General features: G+C 31.6%; 1 long non-coding RNA gene across 1 annotated transcript in view; it reads right to left on the bottom strand.

Annotated features, from left to right (window-relative positions):
• Positions 1-3,542: 3,542 nt before the first annotated feature.
• Positions 3,543-15,543, bottom strand: part of LOC122218193 — a 73,534-nt gene continuing 61,533 nt past the window's right edge. The window contains exons 2-3 of the long non-coding RNA XR_006201933.1: positions 7,139-7,201; positions 3,543-3,894 (exon numbers count right to left, since the gene is read on the bottom strand). This is a non-coding gene — a long non-coding RNA (uncharacterized LOC122218193). The remainder of the gene's footprint in view (positions 3,895-7,138; positions 7,202-15,543) is intronic.

Genomic DNA, 15,543 nt, shown 5'->3' with positions numbered 1-15,543 from the left:
CTGTATCCTTTCCAGAGATAAATCTAAATACATTTAATGTATATTTGAGTTAATCTTATTTGACCTTTTTGTTATTTATCTTTACTGTGCACTTTTGTTGAATTTTATCCAGTCTCACCATTTCCTTGGTATTTATGTTTTACTTTACAATTATTTCAGTGCTTAATCTAAAAATCACTAGTTGCATTTTGATGAAAGGCAAATATACATTTCCTAGGAAATGCAAAGACCTTGGAAAAATTCAACTGCATATAGTTCCCTTTTGAATTATATGTTTATTATGTATATTGGGGCGCCTCTGTGGCTCAGTTCATTAAGCGTCTGACTTTGGTTTATGTCATGATCTTGCAGTTCCTGGGTTCCAGCCCCACATCAGGCTCTGTACTTTCAGCTCAGACCCTGGAGCCTGCTTCAGATTCTGTGTCTCCCTCTCTCTCTGCCCCTCCTCTGCTCATGCGCGCGCTCCCTCTCTCTCTCTCTCTCTTTCTCTCCCTCTCTCCCTCTCTCTTTCTCTCTCTCTCTCTCAAAAACAAATAAACATTAGGGGCATCTGGGTGGCTCAGTCAGTTAAGCATCTGACTTTGGCTCAGGTCATGATCTCACGGTTCATGAGTTCAAGCCCTGCATCAGGCTCTGTGCTGACAGCACAGAACCTGGAGCCTGCTTGATTCTGTCTCCCTTTCTGTCTGCTCCTCTCCCACTCAGGCTCTGTCTCTCTGTCTCTCAAAAATAAACAAATATTTAAAAAATTAAAAATAATAACATTAAAAAAGATTTATGTTTATTATGTATATTTTAATTATTTCTGTATGTTAAATTCACCAGACATTGTTACCCCAATATAGTCAATATTCATCTACATTTACTCAAATATGTAGCTCACTTTGCTCCTGAAGAATTATCTGTATCTGCTTTCTATTTACTTTCCTCCTATACCATCACACTTTACTCCAAACTATCTTACCCTTATTATCAAAAAAAATGATCAAGGACTCATTAAATAGACTTCTCATATCCAAATTACAACTATTTACTAGCCACTTGAGTTTTTAGCCATCTCATACTTAGAGTTTCTATGCCATAATTGTCTCATCTATGTAGTGAGTATTGAAAAAAAAAAAGCATGTACCTTATTTCTCATTCCAATAAATAAGTTAATATATTTAATGTGCTTAGAACAGCACCTGCACATATTAGGTATTATACTTGTGTTATTTTTATCACCACCAATGAAACAGTTCCTTCTAAGGACAATACTAAACAAGATATCTATTTACCAATTTTTATCTTTTGATAAGCATTTTACACTATGGTTGCAGCATCACTTTGGATACACATTTTTAAGCTTTTCTGGCCCATTTTCTCTTCCTCTTAGATTGTTACTTCCATGTTTCTTTTACAGAATTAATGTCTTCTTCCCCAACACTGATTGGATTCCTAAGGACTCTGTCTTCGTCTTTCTTCTCAATATATTGTGAGAAATATATTTGCCTAAGCAATCATATTTATGCCCACATGTTTAATTGCTGGGTATACACAAGTATTTCACTAATTTATAAATATTTCCCAGTTATATTACTTCTATATCAGACATATATATCCAAATGCCTACCTGGCTTCTCTCCTTTGAAATCTCAAAAACATATCAAACATCAAGTGTACTCTTCCCACAAAAATAGACTTAAATTTTCTTTCCAGTATCTTCGCAACATAATCAACAATCCAGTTATGTGATGGTAACAATTTGATGACATCTTTAACTTACCCTCACTCTTCATACCTAATTGGTCACCAGATGCTCTCAATAGAAACTTCTGATTATATCTAAAACAATTCAGGTTTCTCTGGATCCCTGAATATTTTCTTATCCCAATATAAATCTATATTCTTCATACCAATTTACAGTGATAGCCTCTATATATGATTTATTGTCATTCTGTCCCATCAATCAGGGGCAAATTCATTAATTTAAATATCCAAATAACTACTATAACTAATATTTTAAACTATTTTCTACTGCCCTGTTAACAAAGAATAATTTTTAAAAACCTTAATATGCCTTTATATTTTGGTACCTATCTCTGCCCGTCTGTACCTTGCAACAAACACACATCTTTGGTCTCATCATCGCAACTATATTACCCATATAATTCCTATAGGGCACCATGTTCTTTCCTATCATAGAGTCCTTGCACATGTTGTTCTGTTCTGTGTGGAAATCTCTTCTTTTGCCAAATTTGAGGCTACTAATACATAAGATTTAAGTTATTTCACTTCATTAGAAAAGACTTTCCATACATACTTGACTAGATCAAATTCTCCAACTGTAAAATTTCCTGTTACCACATATCTTTCTTCTTGTAACACCAGTCACAATTTGTACATGGCTGATTATTTTCATATTTTTCTGTGTATTTCATGGACATCTGTTTTTCCCATCTTTGGGTCTTTACGTCCTAGTATTTAAAAGGTTTATGAGGTTTATTGGATCCTGATTATGTATTTTTAGATCAATTAAGAGGTCTTGATTGAGATTCATCAAGTTATAAGTGAGAGAGAAGACAGGGGTTGAATGTATCACCACAGAGCAGAAAGCAAAGAGTATACTGACAGTCAATAAACTATTGGAAGAAGATGGGTCCACAAAGGATATTTGATAAGCCATGATAGAGAAAAAAAAATGTAAAAAGATGGAGTGGTTACATCAATAAAGTAGAAGATATTAAAGAATCAGTGAGTACAATATCCAGTGATCCTGAGAAATCAATAGACATGCAGAACATTTTCAGTGGAATTAACAATGCAAAAATAATTGGCTATCTTTTTAAAAAATAATTGTCCATCTTAATCACAGCATCGTGCAGTGCTATTTCACAAATAACACTGTATGAGTTTGATTACTAAGTAGGAAATTACAAAGGAAATATAGACTCCTATTTAAGAATATTATCAGTGAAGAAAGACCATATAAGAGATGAATGAAGAGGAAAATTTTACCATTGTTATTTGAGATGTTCTATTTTTATATTAAATCAAAGAAATATAAAGATGAGGCTGAAGTTAATGGAAGAGGAGTGATTCCGAAAGCCTAGAACATGAGGAAGGAAGAGAAATCACAAGCTAGACACAATTAAGGTACATATGTGTGAATACAAAAACAAAAACAAAGCAAAACAAAAACAAAACAAACAAAAATTATATGATGGTGGAATTGGGTAGTTGAAAATTAAAATGGAATTGTATGTCAAGAAAAGGAACTAATGCAAGTTTTGCTTATCGTTATTGATCTTCTGTAAATTATCAAATTTCCCTTGGAAAATTAAAACAGAACGAGCTGAGAATATGCTCATGATGTTAGGATTGTAAAATTAATTTAAAAAATTGGATTAGCAGATGAGGATCTTTAGAAGAAGTTAAAGGGAGGCAAGGTCGTCACTGACTACTGAGGAGCACTCAAAAGAAGTAAGAATATATCAATTCATAATGTGACATCTATATATGTATATCATCTATATCTTTATACATATACATTTTCCATTTGGTTGTCTATTTGTGAATTTATTTAGTTATACATTTACTTACTACTGATTTATGCTTATTTGTAGTTATACTAAGGATAGTGTTTATAAGAACTGAAGGCCATATTTTACTTGATCCAAAGCTGAAGTGTCTTATGGTGGAGAAAATAAGTCTATAATAGTAAGAAGAAAGAGGATAATGGAAGGTGAGTGCAATAAAAGGTAATGAAAGTGGCGGAATCGTCAATTTGTTGTGTGTGTAGGCCATGGCTTCCCCTCCTCCTTGACAGCTTAGATTCTTCTTTTTCTCCAGGGTGCTCTTTTATTCACCTCTGTCACATTTCTCTGTCTTCATTATACCACTCCCACTGAAAGCCTAAGAGAACAAGAAAAAGAGAGGGAAAAAACAGAAAGAAAAGAGAGAAGAAAGAAAAAGAGGAAGGATTGAGAGATGAATAACCTATTTTGAGGAAATATACAAATATTCAAGATCAGAAATTCTTATATATTGAAGGTTTAACATGTTAAGTAGTTAAAAGTGAAGTCCTGAATTCAAGTGCAACTGTGATGATATAACCCTGTACTGAGAAAATACAGGAATAATAAGGATTAAAACACTGAATGAATGTAGTTAGAAAACTAGTCGAAGTGTTACAGTAAAGTAACAGAAGTGATATTTTGCAGTCATCTAAAATCATAAAATGTGTTAAGTACTGTAGCACATTCTGGAGCTACATCTCTGAAAAATATACAATTTTCTTACTTTTTTACATTTCCTATTTCTTTAAAATGGTATATAATCTGCAAGAGAAATTATTCAAGAATATTCATACTGAAATATTTGGAAGCATTTTGATGATTTGGGAAAATAAAAGAGATTATTGAGAATGATAGTCTCTGAAAATTATTGCCTAATACAGATTTTCATGGGTAGACAGGAAGTAAAAAAGGAAAGATAAATTAAGAAAATAAGGGAAGGAGAAAGAGAAAGAAAAAATGCAAATCTACGAAAAATAACAAATGATCACAGTTGAAATATGCAAAAAGTTTTATATTCAGTTACTTAGAAATGAGACACACTGATGTATATATTGTATATGCCACCTGTTAATAAATATTTAATGTCCAATGTGAGCTAGCTGGGGATTGCTAGTGGAGGTGTCTAGCTAAAGCGAAGGGTAATAATGAAGAATGCAAGGTAGATAGTCTTTGGAAGGAAGAGATTAAGAGCACAACACACATTTCTCCTGACATTTGCAACTCCATGTTTAACTCTTCATATCATTTTAAATGTCCATTCAAATGTATTCACTTGACCAGCTGTTTTAAGTTTAAAACTGGGATTCTGTTAATTCCACCTGTGGAATCCTCCACATCCACTGTTAACACTTAGCTACTCTTCTGCAGCAGTTAACTCTCTGATTATGAACATGACGACTGAAGAGACATAATATTCAAAAGCCTGTCTTTTATCATGGTGATAAAGGATTGTGCAATATTAATTTTTTGAAAAAATCGTTGATTAAGCTAACCTTTATTTTAAAATCTCAATGGTCTGGTTGTTTGGTATCTTGTTTTGTTTTGTTTTCATAGGTTTGCTTTTTTTTTTTGCTGTTATTTAGGGGAGTGGAGTTTCGTTAGTTGGCGAGTTTTCCTTACAGAGACAAAAAAAAAAAACCATGAGCTTAAAAAAATCACTTAAAATCTTGGCATTTTAAATTATAAAAATGAGTGTGTAGTGGAGCAATGTTCTCTAAAATGTTCAACAGGAAAAAGCTTCAGAAGTAAATATTGTTCATTTCATTAAATTAATTTTGTCGCAATTTAATCGTATATTTTATTACTATAGAGCATTTATAAGTCCTCCAAATATACCTTTAATTGTATCATATTTCCATATATAGAAAACACCGAATGTCACAGCTATGTGGGGAAACCTTTGTCATATCAGGTAACTTGACTTTAATAAAACTCAAGAAATATAAGAGTAAGAAAAGAACTATGAAATATAAAATACAATAACTAATCATTGCCCATAGACGACAAAAACAGACACACAGATCATGTTAAAACTAAAATAAAAAGCTCTTGCCGCTCACTAACTTGAGGGCAACAGTTTACCACAGGCAGCATATGTATATTTGTTAAGTCATATATCAGCAAAGCTCGGTAAGCAGTATGTGATATGTGCAGTTTTCTATGTAGATACAAAGGACGTGATGTACATCACCATTTAACTGTGATGGTTTATAAAGCAGTTGAGCTACCAAGTTATGCCACTCCTACTTAAAATAATATAAAATAATTGGCTTAGTTTAGTGGCATTTCAAAGTATTATACTGTGTTCACATTATGGTGTCTTAATGAATAGAATACTGATAATCAGGAAAACGATATGCCCCTTTACTCAAATTGATAGGCAATAATTCATGAAGAATCACCAAAAATGAAGTTGCAAGTCACATTTTATAGTAATTAAAATAATCTATATTGACATGAGAGGAAATTGCCATACTAGTCATATGCTTAATACTTACAAGTACAATTTTTTTTTCTGTAAGCCTTTAATAAAAAATAAGGAACAAATATATATGGAATATTTTCTGAGATAGAGAAATCAACGGATATAAAACAGGCATGCCCTCAAAGACATTTCTCTCTAATTATGTAGTCAAGATATACACCAATGTTATCTTTAAGAAATATAGGATTCTAGGAAAAGGTGGAAGAAATATCACAGGACAATGTAGATAGAGTTTATCATTAATAATTTGTAACGATCTTTTTTTATGTAACCTTTAAATGACATGAGATATAAACACTGGTGGAGATGTATTGGGAAGGTCTAACAGAACAAGTGGGATTTGTTTGCGAGCTCTTAAAACAGGAAATGCTTTGTGAGTTGGAAGAAGTGTTTAGATACGTGAGAAATACTGAGGAGAAAGCTCAAAGGTACAAAAGTTCACATTGTAGTCCAAGTTGTTAAATAAATCAACTGCTTCGTGTTTAAAGAAGCAGTGTGTAATGGAACCGGATATTCAGTTTATGGCTTTCCTTTGTGAAGTCCCAGGAAATGTAGTCTAGGAAATGTTAATCATTTTCTAGACTTCACATACATCTTCATAGATATATATATTTATATTTGATCCTACAGTGTCACAAAATTCAGCTATGGCAGCACTGCATTCCTTTTCCTAAAACATCCTCTTCAATATAATATGCTGTAAAAGATAATAAAACCCAACTATACATTAATTTATTCATTAATTTGATATTTACGAGCTGTCATTTTGATAGATACTGTAAGTATACAAATATTGTGACTCAATAAATTAGAAGCATTTTCGTGTTAGAGTGGGAATGCAAGGGAACAGTATATCAACTCTGAATCAATAAAGGTCTCAGAGATGTGCTCCCCCATGATCAGTCTTGAAAGCATATATTACCACACAAGGGATATTGACAAGAATACATTCACAGCATTGGTCAGTGACTGAAAATAGAAAGAAGATTACAGGATGTCCTCAAAGTTAACTGTACTACTTTGAGATTCAGAGAAATTCGGTGTTATTGAATAAAGGGAGTTTTAAGGTAAGAAGATTAGTTCTAAAAATAATTACCTTTCAATTATGTCTTCTTTTAATGATAATGAAACAAAGAGATATGAAATTCTTTATTCAGACCTGAAATAATGAATGATATATATGTTGTCAAATAATGTTATCTGTACTTTACATTGAAAATATGTTTAGATTAGCATAAATATATGCAAATATAACAGTCATCTACTTAATAGCTTAGTTAGCTTATATGTTGAGGTTTGGGCAAATAAAAAGATCTAACCTTGAAAAATAATTTTAGAACTAATTTGGATATAGACAAAAATCAGTAAGAGGCAGGTCAAAATGTGGACTTTATTTTCTGATAAACCTGATTACAAAAATTGTCTTCATCCTTTCATATATTTAGTTACCTTATTTTTAAAGCAGACACAGATTTACCCACTCTGAAACATACAAAACTACAACACTGCTGATCGATTCTACAGGAGCAAGCAAGCCCCTTCAAATATGGCCACAAACCCACCAAAGGCAAACAACCTAAAGGAAGACTGATGAGGTATTGTGATATAGCTACCTAATTCCTTACCACAAATCCACTCGTATAATTCATTCCTGTGCCACTAGGGAGAAAGGCATGAGAGGGTAGGACATGAGGTCAGTGGGGTAAATCTAGTAGATGTTCCTCCAGATGAGAATATAAGTATGGAACTATCGTCTTCTTTCACATTATAAAAGTAACCTTTAAAAAGAACAGTAATGGGCACCTGGATGGATCAGTCAGTTAAGCATCCGACTCCTGAGTTTGGCTCAGGACATGATCTCAGTCATGAGATCGAGCCCCACATCCAGCTTTGCCTCTGAACTGAGTGTGTAGCCTGCTTAAGTCTTTGCCTGCCCCTCCCCCACTTGTACACACACACTCTCTCAAAAAAAAAAAAAAATTGAAAAACAAAATAAAAAGAACATTAAAAATAAAAGCAGAATGTAAGACAATTATTTGCAACTGGGCCTTTGTGCATGCTATTGCTTCTCTCTGAGATTCTATGACCTTGTCTCTTTCCACTTGACAGACAAACATCATTTACTAAGGGAAGATTTCCTAGGCAACCACCACCCTCATCCTGCATACATACGCACTTAGAACTCAGTTTGGGTATCGTTTTCTCCCTTTTGTACATCACAAACATTTGATTGAATAAATGTCCCCGTTGGCATTTACATGTACAATAGTGTTTTAGTTTTTCTGTTTAGTTATTTATTTTTCGAGGGGGAGGGCAAGTCAGGGAAGGGCAAAGAGAGTGGGAGACAAAAATCCCAAGTAGGCTGTGTGCTGGCAGAGCTGCCACGAACCGCGAGATCATGACCTGAGCCGAAGCCAAGAGTCTGACACTTAACGAAGTCTTGAGCCACCAAGGTGCCCCTACGCACATAGTGTGGTTTTTTAATCAGTGAAATTCTAAGCTGCAGGAAAGAAGAAACTGAGACTTTTGCTCCATACCCATTCAATTACCAAAACTAATAGATTGCCTGACAAAGAGAAATTTTAAAGTAAAAAAATTGTAAAGACATATTAATGAAACATTCAATAATACAATATTAAAATTCATTTTCCGCAAGTTAGGACAACATAAATAACTGCAAACTATATTTTTATGTCAAAATTGGCCTTTGAAGTATTACCAACCATTCACAATGACAGAAAAAATAAACTGCCTTATGATGAAGAAACATGGATGAATCTAAGGCATAATGATGAGTGAAAGAAGTCGGATGCAAAAGGACACCTACTATTTCTGTTTATATGAAGTTCAAGTAGAATGCAAAATTAATCTATGGTGATTTTGGACAAAATACAGATTACAGTGGAAGTAACTGCTGAGAGGAGGCTTGAGGAAATCTGTGATGCTGAAAAGTTATTTACCTTAGGTTATACATATGTAAAACTTCAACAAGCTGTACATCTAAAATTTGGATACATGTTGCCTATAAGTTATAACACAATTTTTAAGTTAACTTTAAAGAATGAAAGATTACCTTGGATAAACTTGGATATTTTCAATTCCGTATGAATTTAAAATCAACTTTTCAGTTTACACAAAACCATCAATTTATAACAGTACTATATTGAATCAAGGAATGATATTTAGGCAGAATTGACATATTTTACAATATTGCACAGAATCAACATTTAAAAATGTATAATAATTAGTCTTCTAAGCAATGCACTTGATGCCTTCCTTTAAATTTTCTTCAATTTAATAAGTCTATAATTTTCTGTCTCGAAATCTTGCATATATTATGTTACTTATATACTTTTTTGTTTTCAAAGCTATTGTAAGTGACACTTTTCCTAAAACTATGTTGTAATTGCTTATAGTTATTGGGTATCAGTAAATTTATTTTCATATTGAACCTGTACATTATAAATGTACACTAATGTACTAAATGTACAATGTTACACTATTGGATTATCTAGATAGAAAATTACACCATTTATAAACAAAAATAGTTTATTTCTATTTCTTAAACTTTTAATTTCCTTTTATCTTATTTTATTGTCAATGTACTTCAACCAGTGTTATACTGATGCAGTGATAATGGAAATGCTTTTCTTATTTCCCATTCCAGTGGAAAATACTGAAATTATATATGCTGGAGGGGCGCATGGGTGGCTCAGCCAGTTTAGGGTCCAACTTCTCATTTCCATTCAGGTCATGATCCCAGGGTAGTGGGACCCAGTCCCACGTCGGGCTCCACACTGTGTGTAGAGCCTGCTTAAGATTCTCTCTCTCCCTCTGCCCCTCTCCGCTGCTTGCATTCACTCTCTCTCTCTCTCAAATAAAAAATAAAAATAAATAAAAATAAAAATCATATATACATATATGTATATATGCATATACATATTAGACTGTTATTAGCTGAAAATAAACTTAGAATTGTTAAGTCTTCTACATAGAGTGATTCTTTTATCATTATGAAACATCCCTTTTTATCTTTCATAATGTTTCTTGCTTTAAAATCTACTGTTCCCTTGTGGGAAAAAAGTTATAGCAGATCTCTTTAGCTATTGTATATATGCTATATACTTTGTCCTTTTACTTACTTTGTAATGATACTTTGTGTCATTATTTTTAATTTGTACCTTCTTTTAAGGTAATGTGCATTTTTTTTTTTACTGACTCTTGTCAGTCTCAACCATTGATTTCTTAATGGAAATATTTGTTTTTGTTTCTTACAATACAATGTAATTGTTGATGCATTTGGATTTATAAGTCATTTTGCCATCTATGTTCTAGTTGTTTTATTTATTCATTTGCCTCTCCTTTTTGGTCAGCTATTAAATTAATGTTTGTAATATTTTTTATATATATATATACATATATATATATATATATATATATATATATATATATATATCAACTAGCTAATCCTATACTATTTTATTATTATTATAATGATTACCCTAGAGATTTCTACATACATCCTTGTCATATTGTAACTAAAATTATTATTTTACCACCTACTGGTCAATGTGAGAAATTGAAAGGTTACCTCTTATTTATTTCTCTCTCTTTTCTGGTAATGGTGCTTTGTCTTATTCCTATGTATATTTAAATTTCTCAAGATAGTATGGCTATCAGTGTAGACTATATTAATTTAATACATATATTTAACCTTTGTATTTCTATTCATTTCTTCTTGCATCAATATGGAATAATTTTCCTCTGACCTAAAAAATTGTTTTTTATGTTTTCCATTGTAATGTTACACTAGTGACACATGTCCTTAGTTGGTTTTTCTAAAATTGTATTTATTTTCTCTCTTATTTAAAGAAAAATTTTGCTGGGTTTAGAGTCCCATGTTGGCATTATTCTTTTTTTCAGCATGTTGATGACATAATTTGATAGCTTTCTATTATTTATGCCTTATTTTATTTTTACTGGTAAGTAAACTACCATTCTTACATTGTTCTTTGCTTTCTAGCTACTTTTAAAATTTTGTTTATTTTATATCATCAGTTTTCACATAATACGCCAGATGTATTTCTTTTTAAATTTGCGGCACTTTGTAAAACTTCCAAAAGCTGAATATAAAGCCTTTTTTCAATTTTGGAATTTTTTTTCCAATTTTTCAATTTTTTTCAATTTTTCAAATTTTGGAAAATTTTCACAATTATTCCTTTAAATATTTTTCGTATCTATTATCCTGTATTCTTTGCAGACTCCTTATGAACCCTTCTATTACTATTTAAATTCTTATAATAATCATTTATTTTAAAGCATAAATCTTATTCATCAATCACTTCTGTATTTCATTCTACTGTCTTATTTGAATTGCTACTGTTTTATCTTTCTGAAAATCTCATTATTTTTTATTGAATGCTGGGTTATTTTTGTTTCCAAAGAAAAAACTGAGGAACAATTTATGGTTCTGCTGAGGTTATCTTCCAGAAAGAAGTTAATATTGCCTTTGGAAGCAAGTTTAATTATGGTTGATCATCTTAAACTAGTTAGTTTAAATCATCTTAAACCAGCTCTCATTAGGGCTTAGTTTTGCTGTAGATAAGGTCATGTCTATTTCTCATTCATGCTTACTGCTATGTAAGTTTTAGAAGGGCCCCAAAGAAGAGACATGGTATGTTTAACCAGGCCCCTCTTAATTGACAGTTCTAAACTCCAATTTCACTGCTGCCCTACATAACTCAGGATAGTTCAACTTAACTTATAAGGTTCTCATTAACGGCTTTCTTCTCATACTCCTACAATTCAGCTGTAGTTTTTTGGGTTCGCCATTTACTCAAGAGGAAAATTAATGCCAAAAATGTGTTTAATCTCTCTGAGTTTCTAACTCTCCGGGATCTTGATCAATAGTCCAAGGCTTTGGTAACCTTGAAGAACATTTGTTTCATACAATCTAGTCTACCATAGCTGAAAGTGGAATTCTTTATAATGATAAAAGAAAAAAAATACTCTTTCTGAAATTGTCTGAATATAGCAGAGCTGAATATTTAAATATATAACATATTAAATATCATAAGCTAATCCATTTTCTTACTTGCAGATCAAAAAAAAGGTCTAACAGTAGATTCATATGTATGATGTAGGAAAAATACAACACAGTAACAATAACAATAAAACATGCAACATAATATTGTCATGCCTCTGGATCTTTAAACTTCATTATTGCCTAGATCTGGATGTGTGTTGTGTCCCTTTCAACACTTGGTATCATGGGCTGCATATTTCTGAGATTATCATCTAGAAATATCATCATGTTTTGTGTTTCCTATAGTATCACCTTTTAGAAAGTTAACTCTTTTATGTATGTTCCCAAAGTACTTCTTTATTTGTTTTCTTGTTGTTGACATTTCAAGTGTTTATTTAAATTCTAGTTAACATATAGGGTAATAGTTGTTTCAGGTATAGAATTTAGTGATTCATTATTTACATCCCAACAAGTGCCTTCCTTAATGCCCATCACCCATTTAGCCCATCCTTGCCCACTTCCCCTCCAACAACCCTTAGTTTGTTCTCTATGGTTAAGAGTCTCTTATGGCTTGCCTCCCTATCTCTTTTTCTTTTTTTCCCCTTCCTCTATCTTCATTTGTTTTGTTTCTTAGATACCACATATGAGTGAAATCATATGGCATTTGTCTTTCTCTGACTGACTTATTTCACTTAGCATAATACACTCTAGCTACATCCACTTGCAAATGGCAAGATTTCATCCTTTTTGATGACAGAGTAATATTCCATCACACACACACACACACCTCACCTTCTTTATCCATTCATTGGTTGATGGAAATTTGGGCTCTACCAATAATACGGCTATTGTTGATAGTGATGCTATAAACATTGGCATACATGCATCCCTTCAAACCACTATTTCTGTGTCCTTTGGGTAAATATCTAGTAATGCAATTGTTTGGTCATAGGATAATTCTATTTTTTAATTTTCTGAGGAACCACCATACTGTTTTACAAAGTACTTGTTAACACATGCATCCACTAATGCATTTATCCCATTGATCAGAATTTTTTCATTGCCATCCTTTTGTTTTTTGTTTGTTTTGTTTTGTTTTCCTGCTAGATGATGAATTCCTCTAGAATAGGAATTATCCATCAGAATAGCAGAGACATCTATCACAGTGAAAAATCAGGCACTCAGTATAATTACTGATTCTTAAAACAGGATCCACAAGACACCAGTAAAAAAAAAAAAAAAAAAAAAACTCATAAGTAAAATATCAGACCAGGAATTTAAAACAACAATGATTAATATGCTAAGAATTCTAATGTAAAAAGTACACAATTTGGAAAAACAGATAGTTATGTATAGAGAGAGATGAAAATTCTAATAAAAGAATCCAAAAGAAATGCTAGAAATTGAAAACAATATAACAGAAAGAAAGAATGCTTGTTGCAAAAAAAAAAAAAAAAGTATCTTCAATAAAAACATTTATCTTGAATGGGGAAAAAAAATTCCATAGAGAGTGAGCCCATGATCTTGGATGAAAAACAAACAAAAAATTACACTTTATTTTCACTAATGTCTAAGTGAAATTTAGTATTTTATTTAGCTATACATATAGGTAAGAAATGATATTAGTATTAGCAGTATCTGTGATTTTGTTACCACTAAACACCCAAGATAGTTTCATAGCAAAGTATGGGGTTTATTTCAAGAAATTTTGAAATATGATTTAATGTCCCTGCTTTGCAATGATGGTAATTATTAATAAGTCACTAGATCATTTTATTTACTCTTTTAATGGAGAATGATAGACAGACAGACCAAGTGATCAATAGGTCAGTAGATAGAGAAATAGATGACTATTTCAATACAATGTTTGTAATTACATCTATTTTAGATATTTAAAAATATTATTCTAAGAAGATGGTCCATAGACTTCCCAAGAATAAAGACTTCATGACAAAGATGTGTAAGTACCCCTGGAAAACATGTTTTTTGAAGAAAGAATATCAAAAATGCTTTATCGGTGTTAGACAACAATTTGTTTTCATTTATATTAAAAATTAAATATTTTTCACAGGATATAAATTCTGTTTTAGTATAGCTTGCTTATTTAAAAAAATAAAAATTAACTTTAGCATTCCACTACTTATTTGGCGCTTTGAAAACAAAATTTAGGCAATGGTATTCACTTTCTCATGGATGATATGATTACACATTCAAAATGACAACTTTAAGCAGAGAAAGTCCCAGAAAATTCCATGTGTTAATTTATTTATTTTTTGGCTTGCCTAATTTCCAAGACAGATTAACCCAATAGTGAAAGCTCTTATCTCTTAAACTATTCTATTTTTAAAAATGAAAAAGAAAAGTGGAAGTCATATACTGGGCAGTTCTGTCTCTCTCCCTCTCCACCTTCTCTCCCACCCAATAAAAAAATACAAGAATGTTGGTTAAATATTCCTCAGACCTTATGGCCTTAATTCAAGAAGGTATTTAACTGCACTAACACTAAATAAGAAATTTTATCCAATTAAACTGTGAACTGAAAAAAAATTAATAAAATAATGATGAATATTTTCTTAAAACATTTGTTTTCCAATTGGATCATAACCATGCAAATCCAAAAACCTACATAAAAATAGAAATATTTACCTGTAATGTTAAAATTTTTCTTATTCGTTATTCATTTGATAAAAACATAAATACATCCTAGTTCAACCCAGTAATTATAAAAATTTCAAGATTCACATCGAATATGAATAAAATGGTGACTTAAAAATGATACCAAGTTACACATATTTTAATCAGACCACAATTCAGTGTATTCAAATTAAATCACACAGAACGTGTAATCTAAAAATGGCCAAGAAAAAAATAAAACTTACTTCAGAAAACAATTTTCTTTCAACTTTAGACTACCAAAATAAAAAAAAAAAAGAAAAAGAAGAAAGAAAAGATAGAAAGAGGAGGAAGGAAGGGAGACAAAGCAAAAGCAAAAATCAAGTGCTGAATGGAAAAAATATATTAGTATTTTCTTAACTATTTACAGGAATTGCAACTTTACTATCTTGAAATTAACTGGTCAAGGCCTGTATTTGTCAAGTCCTTTACAGTAAGACATACTTTACTGAAGAACAGAGCATTTTTCTAGAATCAATTTTCATTTATTAGTGGGTTAATAAGGAGCTTATTGTTAGTATTTTCTCTTCCGTAGAGGTATTCTTAAGAACTAAGACATTATGAAGAACTAAGACATAATGATCCTAACACTTGCTTTAAATGATGATGAAGCTAACTTTATTAAGACCAAAAAAAAAAAAAAGGAATCAGATTCATGTGTAGAAAATATTTCTCAAAGATATTAGAATTCCAATGCATACTATGCATATATGTGAAGCCAAAGGCTGAATTGTTGCACGTGAAGTTCCTTTTTTCTATTATAATATCTTATCTACAAATTGGATATGGTCATGTGTCACATA

This window comes from Panthera leo, chromosome B1 (assembly GCF_018350215.1).
Source record: "Panthera leo isolate Ple1 chromosome B1, P.leo_Ple1_pat1.1, whole genome shotgun sequence".
Classification (NCBI taxonomy): domain Eukaryota; kingdom Metazoa; phylum Chordata; class Mammalia; order Carnivora; family Felidae; genus Panthera; species Panthera leo.
This window is presented reverse-complemented; position numbering and strand designations above follow the sequence as displayed.